The sequence below is a fragment of the Mustela lutreola genome, chromosome 4 (genome assembly GCF_030435805.1).
Source record: "Mustela lutreola isolate mMusLut2 chromosome 4, mMusLut2.pri, whole genome shotgun sequence".
NCBI classification, from domain to species: Eukaryota; Metazoa; Chordata; class Mammalia; order Carnivora; family Mustelidae; genus Mustela; species Mustela lutreola.
The window spans coordinates 20,110,577-20,124,040 of NC_081293.1; positions in this window are offsets into that span (position 1 = coordinate 20,110,577).

Consider the following 13,464-nt stretch of genomic DNA (forward strand, 5'->3'; position numbering starts at 1 on the left):
ACTAATAAATGAGGGAAAGCAATCCCAGGCCGGGATTTCCAGAAACTGCGGACAGAATGAGTGATGGAAAGTCCTGCTGGAGTAATCAACAAGAATAGTTAGATCCTTACAATGCAAATGTTCTCCACTCAACCGCACTGGCCTCACCTGGGAGCTTGTTTAAAAGGCAGTTATCTCTGGCCCCATCCCAGACCATAGACCTTTAGTAGAATCAGAACCTGCATTTCTTTTTTCAATGTTTTTTTTTTTTTAAATTTTTTATTTTTTATAAACATCTATTTTTATCCCCAGGGGTACAGGTCTGTGAATCACCAGGTTTACACACTTCACAGCACTCACCAAAGCACATACCCTCCCCAATGTCCATAATCCCACCCCCTTCTCCCAAACCCCCTCCCCCCAGCAACCCTCAGTCTGTTTTGTGAGATCAAGAGTCACTTATGGTTTGTCTCCCTCCCAATCCCATCTTGTTTCATTGATTCTTCTCCTACCCACTTAAGCCCCCATGTTGCATCACCACTTCCTCATATCAGGGAGATCATATAGAACCTGCATTTTAACAAGATCAAGATTCTCCAGATGGTTCAAGTTTGAGAAGCACTGGCTTAGGTTGTTTTAAGAGGCACAGAGAATATGAACTGCTTTCTTATTTTAAAGAATTTTGTTTCATCTAACATACTTACAAGCAACTGAAATAATATTGAATCAGGGATATAGAATAACAAATATCTTCACAATCCCATCATTTAACAAAAACACATCATCTGTGGATAAAAGTACAATTTCACACATAACATGCTATACTACACGTACTACTCTGTAATATACTTTTTTTTATCCCCAACAATAATACATCATGCTCATTTATGTGGAGCAATAAGCAATACTCATTTTGAATGGCTGGGTGGGAATCATGGCTTTTATGTACTCTTGTTTATCAATCAGATTGTTTATCAATCATTGTTTATCAAATGTCCTATTGATTGAGGTTTGGATTATTTTTCATTTTCTGCTATTTTATATAATCTCTAAGTGGACTGTTCAAGCTGTAGAGTTCCTAGAGGAAGGTCACTGCCTGTCCCAAGGACTTGTCAGTGAACTGAAAGTTATGAGGAAATTTAACTTTTTTCTGTATTTCTTTTACCTTGTTCTCCACATCACTAACTATATTAATTTAGTTTAATAGGAGTTCATACTGATAGTGAGAAAAGATGGCCTAGGGAGATTCTAGGTGTAAGAAGGAATTTAATCTGGCATTAGATATTTACTGTGTCTGGGAAGTTATGGTATGAGGCTTTTAAATCAGGCTTTGATTCCAAGATGGTCATAGCAAGTATGGGCTGGTGTCAGAAAGCCAAGGTTTGAGGCCTAATTCTATTATTTACTCATCATATTAATTTGGGCAGGTTATGGGGTGTCTGGGTGGCTCAGTCAGTTAAGTGTCCACCTTTGGCTTGGATCATGATCTCACCATCCTGGGATGGAGCCCCAGGCCATCAGGCTCCCTGCTCAACAGGAGTCTGCTTGTCCCTCTCCTGTTGCCCCTCCCCCTGCTCATGCTCTCTCCCGTGCTCATTCGCCTTCTCTCAAATAAATAAATACAATCTTTAAAGAAATTTGGGCAGGTTATGAAAAACTTTTTAAGCCTCATATTCTTTTTTTAAAAATTTATTTATTTGACAGAGATCACGAAAGAGAGAGAGGAGGAAGCAGGCTCCCTGTTGAGCAGAAAGCCCAATGCGGGGCTCAATCCCAGAACCCTGGGATCATGACCTGAGCAGAAGGCAGAGGCTTTAACTCACTGAGCCACCCAGGTGCCCCTCAGCCTCATATTCTTTATCTAAAAAATAATAATCTTCCAAGGCTATAGGACCTTGTGTGTGTTATTTAAGTCCTTAGTACAGAGAAAATGCTAAATAACTTTTTAGCATTTATTTATATTTTCCAGAATTGTAAACTTTTTCCTGCTTTGGAAGCTTTTAGGATCCTGAGGGGACAAATGAAAACACCCAGATGCCACTATTAAATAACGTGGAGGAGGTGAAAGCACCCCAGACTTTAGAGGATCTGGATCCTACACTCATTTACTCTAAATTCATCTTGAAGATGGAGAGTGCGGGATTTAGAATAGGATAGGGTTATCCTATCCCATAATAGAATATGACATAGGATATAGACTTTAGACTACTCTTAATCAGATGGGGAAAACAGGGTACAGGGAAGAATTAACTTAGCTAAATGGCCACAGCAAGCCCCTCTCAGAGCCGTGGCTGCCTTTCTGTCCTGGCTCAAGCTTTAACCTCCAGCATCGTTACTGACTAAAGAGGCATAATGAAGTCAGGATCTTTGGGTTCTCTAATCCAGTGACAAATTATTAATCTTCTATTGCACATGAATGAGCAGCTTAGGAAATGTCCAAATGAACAAATTATGTAATCATCCTCACTATTAATCAGAGAAAAAGCGATATGAAATGTGTGCTTGATCCATCAAATTTCCATTTTTAAAAATGCTTTAGCCACTCTTGGCAACTGACCATGGAAATAACCCTTTGGTAGTACATATTGAAAGATAAAAATATTCACCCTCTTTTAGCCAGTATTTCTTCATATAGGAATTTATCCTGAAAAAATAGTTATAGGCACACAAATATTTATGAACAAGTATAATGCGAACAACAGGAAGAAACATACAATACAATAACAGGACATTGATTAGACAAATTAGAGAAATAATGCAGCCATGCAAAATCAAATTTTGAAAGAGTACTTAATGGTACAAAAAATGTTCATCATGGTTTTTTTTTTTAAGAAGATTTTATTTATTTATTTGACAGAAAGAGATCACAAGTAGGCAGAGAGGCAGGCAGAGAGAGAGAGGGAGAAGCAGTCTCCCTGCTGAGCAGAGAGCAGGACTCGATCCCAGGACCCTGAGATCATGACCTGAGTCAAAGACAGAGGCTTTAACTCATGGAGCCAACTGGGCGCCCCTGTTCATCATGTTTTAAATGAGAAATATTATAAAATAGTAGATGCAGTGTATTCCCAATTTTGCAAAAAATAGCTCAATAAAACATGCAGATATGAAAAAAAAAACTGGTAGAGTTTAGAGGAAAATGTTACAGTTTTTGTCTTTCAGGTGAGGAAGAACTAAGTTTTTTTTTTTTTAATGCTTTATTTTTCCTTTTCAGTATTTTAAAAATATCTCCCTGGATTATCCTAACATAGTCACCGTACAGGAAACGTTCAGGTCCTTCTTCTCAATAAGTAATTTGAAGCCTGAATGTTCCTAACATTAGTAGTGTTCAAAGAAATTGTCCTTAGCTATCCCCTTTACACACCGTCATATTTGTAAGGCGGCTCCACGTGGATGTTCCTTCACGAGGCTGTGGCATCAATGACAGGAGAGGCAATGTGGACCATAAGTCATTAGCTTTTATCGCTACTGACCCTCACAAAAATCTGCAAGAGCTGCAGTAGGTTGGAGATATCCGAGAAGTTCCTCTAACACTGCTCAGTGCAACTCTTTCACAAACCCACATCTACCCCCTTGTTACTTCTTCCTTTTTCTACTGTAGGAATCCTTCCCAAACTCACCCCACACATTTCTCCAAGAGATCAAAGTGGGATTTGGACCCTCTCCGATCATACTGATTGTTGCTATATACCCACATGGCTTTTAGTTTCAGAGGGAGGGGGTCCCTGGCACTTATTGAGAAAGAAGCAGTTCTGCTGATTATAAATCAGAATCTAAGACTATTTGATTTGGACCATGCTTTTGGTGGCAGGAATTCTGCTGCAGTTTCTTCCTATTGCCAACCAAGAAAGAATTCGCTGAAAATTTAAGCAAACAGCCATTTATTTGGGCAATTGGAATTGTAATTCAGAAGACACTGATTCAGGTAGAAACTTGACTCACGTTTTGAAGAAGACAAAGTGGGGAGAGTGATAAAGGCAAAAGGTGATGAGTGCAGTTGTCATTTAGGTCCTCCATGAAAATCTGGGATTGAAGCTACATTAACGGAGATGGGTTGGGTTATTATGCAAATAAGCAATTGAGACTTGTCAGTTCTCACTGGCTCCTTTCCACGAGAAGAATGTGAAGGACTCAGATGTCCTCATGAGGAGGGAGTTCAGCCCAGCCTGAGGGCTTGTAGCTGGCAAAAACATCATAGTTCCGCCACTGAGGACATGAATAAATTCCACCTCCTGGCTGGCCTCTCCACTCTGTTTTTCTTAGTGGGACTTGCTTGCTCCTTTAGAAATCTCCTTTTATACTATATCTTGTGTTTTTCCATGGTATCCTGACAACCCGTTTCTTTCTTCTTTCTTTTCTTCTTTCTTTCTTTCTTTTAGAGAGAGAAACCTCTAAGGTGCAAGCCAAGGGTTGGGTTTGGGGGTGGGAGGGAGGGGCAGAGGGAGAGGGAGAGAGAGAGAATACCAAGCAGACTCCAAGCCCAGTGCGGGGGGGGCCCTGCATGGGGCTTGATCTCACAACCCTGAGATCATGACCTGAGCTGAACTCAAGATCAAGAGTCGGGTGCCCAACTGACCAAACCACCCAGGTGTCCTCACATTTTTTCTACACTTACTAAATTAATTTATTTTGTTTCTACTAACTTTGAAAACTTCTACTCCTTTATTTACTGATACTGCCCGATTTTATTTGCCAAGGAGTAGAATTCTCAGTTGCTCTCATCACACTTATTCCAAGTTTGACCAATTTTTCATTCTCTTTCCACTACATCAGTCTCCACGACCATTAAACAAGGTGAAACATGATGCTCTCAGCGGCCATCTCCCAAAGGACTACTCAAATCTGCGCTCTCATCACCGTAATTTACACTATTGCTTTTCCCACTGAGAGCAGAATCCTGGATTGAGTTGTGGTTTGGCACATCATAAAGAATTTTAAGGTTTTTCCACCTTTGGCCAATTAAGTGACAGACTAAACGTGTCCATCTTAGTGAAGAACATGGACCTCACATCATACAATTATTCTTTGCAGTCTGTAGGAAAAAGCATTTAGATGTATTATTGGGTGTCGGGGGAATCTATAGCAGGTTTAGATGAGAGAATTGCAATACCTGAAGAGTTTTCTGGTAGAATTTTTTAACTGGAGTGGGTGTTGGAAATAGCTTTCTGCTATGTATAAGTAGATCTTTTGTGTAACTCTAGATGGAAGTCCTAAATCAAGGTAGAAGACCAATTTTGACTCACATTAAGATAGGAATGTCTTATAATTTTCCAAAGGTATAATAAGGTAATTCACCTCAAGATATATTAAGAGTCTGGTGAGAACTCTTCAGAAAAAATTTAGCAGATATTGGATAGGAGCTGCGTTAATGATCTCTAAGTTTCCTCCCAAATCATACATCTGGTAATATTTCAGTGAAAAGCTGTACCTTGCTTACTTTCCTAAAACCAATGGATGAAGGTAAATAGGAAAAACAAAAAATAAGGATAAACATGCCCACTATCTGAAAGATCCTTGATTGGCATTTTAATGTCTATTTCATGGACTTTTTCCCCCATGCACCTTTAATGTGTCTCCTGTATCCAGAGACACAATGTGGTATTGGTAGATTTGAAAATGAACTAAGCTCATGTAAGAAAACCTGAGTTCTTTTACCACTGGAGAGTTGTATGACTTTGAATATTAATGTCATCTCTCTGAGAATTGTATTCCAAAGATTATAACCATAACATTTTGAAAGGTATAAAATGTTTCACAAATATGAAGTGATTTTACTTACACACATGTTTATGGAAGTTATTTCAAAAGGAATGCTCATTTGTAGTTTCTAAACTCATTTCCAAAGTCTTCCAAGAAACAATATGATCCATGTCATATGACTGACAGGTAGTTTCTAAGCTCCCGGAAATGCTGGGCTGTTTTTATTTTTTGCCTGCAGTTGACACACCAAAAGTAGTTGTTTTTACACTATAAATAACCAACTGAGATCCCTTCCTTTTTATTAGTTGCTACTGTTCATTGTTGGCCTACATTCTGGTGTTCCTCTACATCTGCAAAAGTAATAAACCGATTTTATGTAAGTCACTTAGAATAATAGCAGAGTAGAGCTATGCCAGAAAACTAACCAGCATGTCACCGACGGCAGGCACGAAGGACAGTGATATTAACACATCCACTATCTTTAAGGGTGGGAAATGATTTACATAAGGGAAATCATCATTGTTCACTACCCGATACAATAGTGGAATTACATGACATTTTACTGCTGAAGTCGGCTTAGCATCCTTAGTCAATATTTATCTGAGTCACAAGCTCTCAGCCCATTCATCATAGGAAGCAGGGGGGCCTAATGGATCATGTGGGCTGGGTGGCCTATTGACTCAGTTAGTCACCTTGGTCAGGATACTCATAAAAAGTGGAGGTTTTTGTTTGTTTTTACCATTAGTCTACCTCAAAGGGTCATAGTGGGACTGTTGAAAGACAGCAAGATATTTTCAGTTGAGTCTGATCATCCATCTGAGGTTGGGAAAATAAGGCAAAAACAAAATCCACAACCTAGAATCTGTTCCTAATCATCTCAGAATATTCTGTAGCTATCTGCCTTGGTTTTAAAGGAATAGGAAACAGAAATTGGTGATTAAATGTTAATTTTTGGAATCAGACTGCCTGGATTCCGTTTCACATCTGCTACTCTATAGCTGTTTACTACCAGGAAATCATTTAACCTCTAAGTCTTTTCATCTGCGAATGAAGATTATTATGGTAAAATTGGCTTGTTTGAACCCCATGAAGTGAAATAATTCACTTCATGAGATGTGCCAGCAAATGTTTAACAACCAGCTTTTGGGGGTGGAGTGGGGACAAGGTCAGCATTTGCTGATTTCTACGGTGTGAGTGTTCCCACCTGGACCATTTCAAAGTGGGAAGATGTACACACCATAGCTCGCCAGCCACAGCATACACCGCTGATGGAAATCACTTCACACAGTGCCTGGGATACTGAAGGGCTCAATTATTATATTAGTTATTATAAATCTTATCATTATTTTGTTTTGGATTTTATTATTGAAATTCATGGAACATAATTTGTTCTCACTCCTCAAATGATAGACTTTCTCCAAAATATAACCAAAGGAGAAAATTTGGGAAATAAAACAAAGCTGAACAAAAAGTCTCTTTCATATCTCTCGTTTAGAAGGAAAAGCCAGGAACTAAAAGACCTTTAACTCTTACTCTGCCACTGTGGTTCATCTGGTTTGGGAAAGCCACTTTAACTTCTCTTAGGCTCAGTTTTTCTACTTGCAAAATGGGCGAAATGATTTGCACTTTGCCTGCTTTACCAGAAAGTTGAACATTAAGATCTACAACTTTTAAGGACATTCCTTATAAACTTAACAAGTCCGGTTTTATATTCAGAATCATTGTTTCAGTATGGGATTTATCCTAAGGAAATAATTATAAAGAACCAAGGAGTCTTTTAAAAATTGGAAACAAAATTTGCATTAATGTACTTAATCTGTTTTAGGTAATTTATCTTAGGTAAATGCAATTGAATATTATGTTAGTGTCAGTGAATATTATGCTAATGTATATGGATATTATGCTAATGCCATTTTAATGTTAATAGAAGATAACTTTGCTATAGAAAAATATTGTCTTCATGAATACAAAAAGGGTATTTTTCTAAGAGAAAAATTTTATGACAGACTATATAGCAAAAAGTCATAGAACTGTATTATAATACAAACATAATAATGGTACATTTGGGAAAAAATGGGAAACGAATGCAAAAAGGACAAAACTGTGGAGTTACAGTCATGGATTTTATGTTATAAAAGGAGTAAAAATCAAAATTTAAAAACCCATTATGAAAATAGTTACAGGGTAATAAGGTATTAATGGAAATCCAATAAGTAGAAAGACACCCCCCCAGAGACTCATCTCTTTCAAAATGACCCTCCATATTTTTTCCTATATCAGAACTAGTTTTTGACTAGTTAGTCCAACAAAGGTGATTTTTCTGAGGCTTGAGAGAAAATGGGAGGAGTAGCAACTTCTTAAAACCAGAATTATATTTGAAATTTGAGCCGGTGAGAACCCTTCTGGTCCAGGTAAAACACATATCAAAACTCCTATGTCTGCTCTTTCATGCGTGAGGTCAACCCTACACTGATAAAAAGAATGGTACATATGAGACTTCATAGGTAACTTTTTGTAGGTACGTGCAGATCTTGCCTCCTATCCTGGGTTAATGGCTCCATACTCAGATGACTTGATTTTTCGATTTTGTTTATTTTAAGCCTTGACTTAGGTGCCTTAGTATTCCTTGACCGACAGTTTCTGGCTCAACTCCTTACAACCATACAAGCTTCTGTACAAAACCCTGGATCTTTAAATCCCTTGCACACCTTCTGGCACATACTTCGAAGCTCTGTGGGTGTCTCATAACAGATGATGACTCAGGATAAGAACCAAATCTCTACTTTCTTACTTGTTTGAATTACTATTTCCTTTATGGGGCACTGAAGTCCAGTCTGATCCAAGCTGGACTGAAGCTTGGAATGTGCAGTAAAAGGTAGAGCATTCTAGTGGCAACATGTAACAGCTGTTCACAGCCGTCTTCTGTGGTGATCAGTAAGCTCGAACTCAAGTTTGCAAACTCACAGTCCAACAGGGGCAAGCAGATGGCACAGAAGGTGGTCAAGTTGCTGATTCTGTTAATATCTAGAGTAACACCTCTTTAGCTGGGCGGTGCTTTAAAATATGGTGTGAGCTAAACACGCGAACCACACACAGCGCGTGTGCTGGCTGCTGGTCTGCTCTAACTCCGCCTGTTGCCCAGAACAAGGAGTAGCAACGGCATTCATGTGGTGGTGCAGCATGTCTGGTAGAGAGAGGACACAACCCCGCTGGCTGAACTCCCTTGCTTTGTCTCTTCCCCCTTGTGTCAGCTGGCCCCACAGATTCCTCTGCTCCCCTTCTAAGACCAATTTGAGCTGGAGCCAGAAAGGATGTAAACAGTTTCCTGTTACTTTGATAGAGTAACGAATACCCTGTAGTTCCCGCACATTGTTTCCAGTGTCCGTTCCCCTTTCACAAGCCCGTTCAATTTCCAGGTCCCGCACCCAAGCACTTGGGCTATCCTGATGGCCTTCCAGTCCTCCCAGTTTCTAGAACATGACACCAACAATAGTTCTTTCAGAAATGAAAGCAGGTCCTGCCTTCACAATTGACACAGTCCTGTATGAAATGAAATGCCCTAGGACAAACGTGACTCTCTTCCAAATGCAGAGCTTGAGGGGCTCACAGTTTGATTATAGAAAAGGTTTTCTGTGGCTTAGACTCCGATGATCAAATGGTCTTTGGCTCACTTCAAAAGCTGTGGTGCGCTTACTAGAACACAACTCTGTTTTAAATACCCTTGCCAGAGTTGATGATTGTGAGTTTCCTTTCTGTCAATAAATTGATCAAAAAAAGTTTAACAACTCCCTACTTTATGCTCAGTTTGTGCTGGGTGTTGCAGGGGCATTTAGAGGAAGAATAAACCACAGTCTCTATCCTTGAAGAGTTTACACTCCAGTTGTGGACACACACACACACACACACACACACGACTTCACACCCAGGAAGAGAGAGTACATGATAAAATTTGTTAAATGAATGATTACACGTTACATGAATGTTACATGAATGAACATCCACTGTGCTTCTACTGGGCTGTTCCATTTACAAAACTGATGTTGTATCCTCAACACAACTCTGAAAGTTGTCAATTCCGCTTTGTCATTGGACATACCATAAACTGAGGGGCTGAGAGCTCAGCTTAAGGTCATACAGTCAGCAGAATTCTTGACTTAAGGGTATCTGATTCCAGAGCTGGTGCTCTTTCCTGTGCATGAGCTGTTCTCAATCTCATTCCTCATTGTGTCTTTAGATCACCTGAGACACTTAAAAAAATATAGATGCCTGGACCATGCCATCAGCGACTGTTTGTTGGAGGTTGGAGTACTGGCATATTCAAAGAATCTCAGGTGATTCTAATGTGTCAGGAAAGGTAAAGAAACACCTTGCCAAATCCTGCTGCCAAAGAGCAGCCCAATGCTGAAAAATTAAAAAAAAAAAAAGTATATTTTGGAGAGAGAGTTCAGTTTGTAAAGATTTAGAGCAGGTAAGCTTGTATAAGACAATTTGTCCCTAAACCACACATACTTAGAGGTGACACATTGCTGCAGAGTTGCAACAAAGAGGACCCGACTTCATCGAATTCTGGTCTGTGAAGGAAAGATAAAAAGATGAAGTTTGTAATCTGTGCATGTAGCTTATTACTGATTGCACTGTGTCTTGCTATTTTTATGTCATCTGAGTATCACAACAATTTGGGGTTTGATGTCAGGTAATTTATTTGCCAGTGAGAAAACCGAGACCCAGAGTGACTAAGTGACTTACTGTACATCACTGACCTAGTTAGAGACCTCATACAATGTTCATCTCATCAAGTCACCTAGACTCAGCGGCTCCCACAGCACCGGAACTTCATGGCGCTGCTGCAAATTGGAGGATGCTGCTAATTGAACGGGGTGAAGGGCACAACCGTATTAAAAGCCATCCCACTCTAGGGATCCCACTCTAGGAAGCACTCTTTAAGTTCCTATGACAGACATAGCTCAGCCTATATTATCATAATCACTCTTCTAAATATATTATTTAGATTAGGGCATGCATGCTCATGAGCTTGTGAAATGCAGATAAACATAGTTTGTTTCCCAAGCCACTAGCTCAAGGAAGGCATTAGTATGCAGCTCCCTCTGCTCCCCCATGTCCCCCTGAATGTAATGACTTGAAACACTTTAGACCATGACTAGGGGGAGGCACAAGGATGCCCACTCAAGCACAGGCAAACCATTGAATTAGTAGTTTTCAGCAAAACTACCCTATTTGGCCTGTGCTTCCAGAAAACAAGTTGTAGAGTAATTCGGTTGGGCAGGCAGCTACATGAAGCTTCTACAACAGAGTGAGGACCTGTTAGCTCCAGATGGTCTTATCAACGCATGGCAGATGTTTGCCAGGGAGCTGGGATCATGGTTTCAATTTCCGGGGTTAAATGACTTTCTAAAACAGAGAAGAGTCCAGTGTTATGGGTCCCCATTGTGGAATCTTGGCACACTGTGGAACTCTCTGGAATGGGAGACCTCACTCATTCTGGGCAAGGTGGCAGAGAGCAGCCAGTGCATTCATCTTTTTGGCCCATGGTGGGTCCTTTTACTTTTCTAGAAGATTTAAGGGAAATGGGGCCTTCTGATCCTAGGACACTCAAGACATCTGTTGACTGCTAACTGGAGAATAAGGAAGAAAAGAGAAAGTCTCTAAATGCTTAAGATGTAGTATCTGTGAAATAAAATAATGATGTTAAGGACAACTGTAAAAGATACAAATCAACCAATATGAAATAGTAAAAGTTACTCGTACCCACATTTAATGCTTCAAAAATGTGCCTATTGCAAATCATCTGAAGAATTATTACCATTAATATAATTTATATGTGAAGACACAGAGTTCCCATCTTGAGGTCACCAGATCCGGATTTAAATTCTAGCAGCAACTCAAGGATGCTATTTAGCTTTCAAGTAAAAAATGCTTAGTTAATTAAGTAGGAAATGAGTGAATCCAAGAAAGTTAGGTAACTGGGTCTTTGGAAGGTGACAAGACAACCCCTCTTCTCTCAAGGAATTGACAGTGACTAGGGTGCTGCTTGGAAAACCCTACTAAGACAAAAGTCATATGAACTTCAAGTCAAAAGAGGCCAACAAACCCCATGAACTTATTGATTCCTTCTGTAGGATGTGGACCTTGGGGTGAGGCTGGATCTTAGGTGCAGGTAGTCTTATCCTGGTGACCCTAATATCTATTCTTCTCTAAAGGCAGCCTAGGAGCTGTCTGAGTACTACCTACCCATCCCTGTCCAGAGATACAGTGCTCTCTCTCATATAGCATGGGAGCTTTGTTTCCTTGCCTTCAGAAAAGCCCATCTTTGCATACTTTTCTTCTTCAAATCAGTCTCTACCTTCTGGTGTGTGTCCAAAGAGCTTCCCATGGCCTTTATGTGCTTCTTAAGCTTTCATGGTTTGTGACCTCTCTACTCTATTCATCCTCTACTTTGAAGAGTGCTGCCACCTTCTAAATTTGAGGGACATCTAACAGAAAGTATCTCTTCAAAATGTGGACAGGGAAAAACTAGGAGACCGATGCTGGTGAGCACATTCATAAAACCACTTAATTTATTATATCAACAGAGAAAAATGTGATTGAGAACATAACTTTCCCCACTTTGAATACACTTTTCCAAAGTGACAATCACTTATTTCATGTTGAAAAATGATGAAAGAAATATAATTAAAACCCCAAAACTCTCCCAATCTAGAAATCCTCTCCACAAATTTAAGTAGAGAAAGAAGAGAGTTTTTTTAATTGAATAAGCATTAAGCCAGCGTGTGATATATATCACAGGCAAATCCTAGTCTTCATTTAAGACTAATAAGCTTTAGGGGCACCTGGGTGGCTCAGTGGGTTAAGCCTCCGCCTTTGGCTCAGGTCGTGATATCAGGGTCCTGGGGTCGAGCCCCGAATTGGGCTCTCTCCTCAGCGGGGAGCCTGCTTCCTCTCTCTCTGCCCACCTCTCTGCCTACTTGTACTTTCTTTCTCAGTCAAATAAATGAAATCTTAAAAAAAAAAAAAAAAAGACTAACAAGAATTAGAAGCTAGCACCTCCCATCTTGGTACAGGTCAAAGCCATCATATTCACCAAATAGAAATAAGTCAATAGTAGGTCCTGGGCCTGTGTTCAGTAAGGATTTGATGGACATCTGTCCTTGTCTCTACCTGGGGATCCGAGTCCTCAGGAGAAGACAATTCTCTTAACTCCTCTGTCCAGGCATTTCTGTCTTCCTCCCTACCCCAGCCTTTAGCAATTTGCCTAGGCTCAGACTGTAAGGGCCAGGACATTCTTGTCTTTCCAGACATGATAGTCTTTAACCAACTGACAAGCATCATGTTGGTAAATATTAAATAGTTGAAAATAACAAGTATTAGGATGGAGAATGGGAAGTGGTTTCATCATACACGTCTAAGCTTAATCTAAATTTGAAAATCAGTTTCTCTTTCTTTCACATTTTTTGACCTTTATTGGAAAGGTACATGGACATATGTGCATTTTATTTCTGATTTTGGAATTCATAAGTACGTCTTGCCTAAGCTGGGATGACACATGGATATTGTGGATATCCAATGGTCCTCAGCAAATGCCTATAATGATGCCAGTGTTACAATGATTATCACACACAGGCTTCTAATTATCAAAGATTAAGGCTACAGAAATTACACATGGTACTCATAATGGTTATGCATGGTAGCCCATTAGCTCAGAAATGCAAGAAATATTACTTACATTCTTTTAACACAACATTTTGGCCCACATATCATCTAGCTGGATTA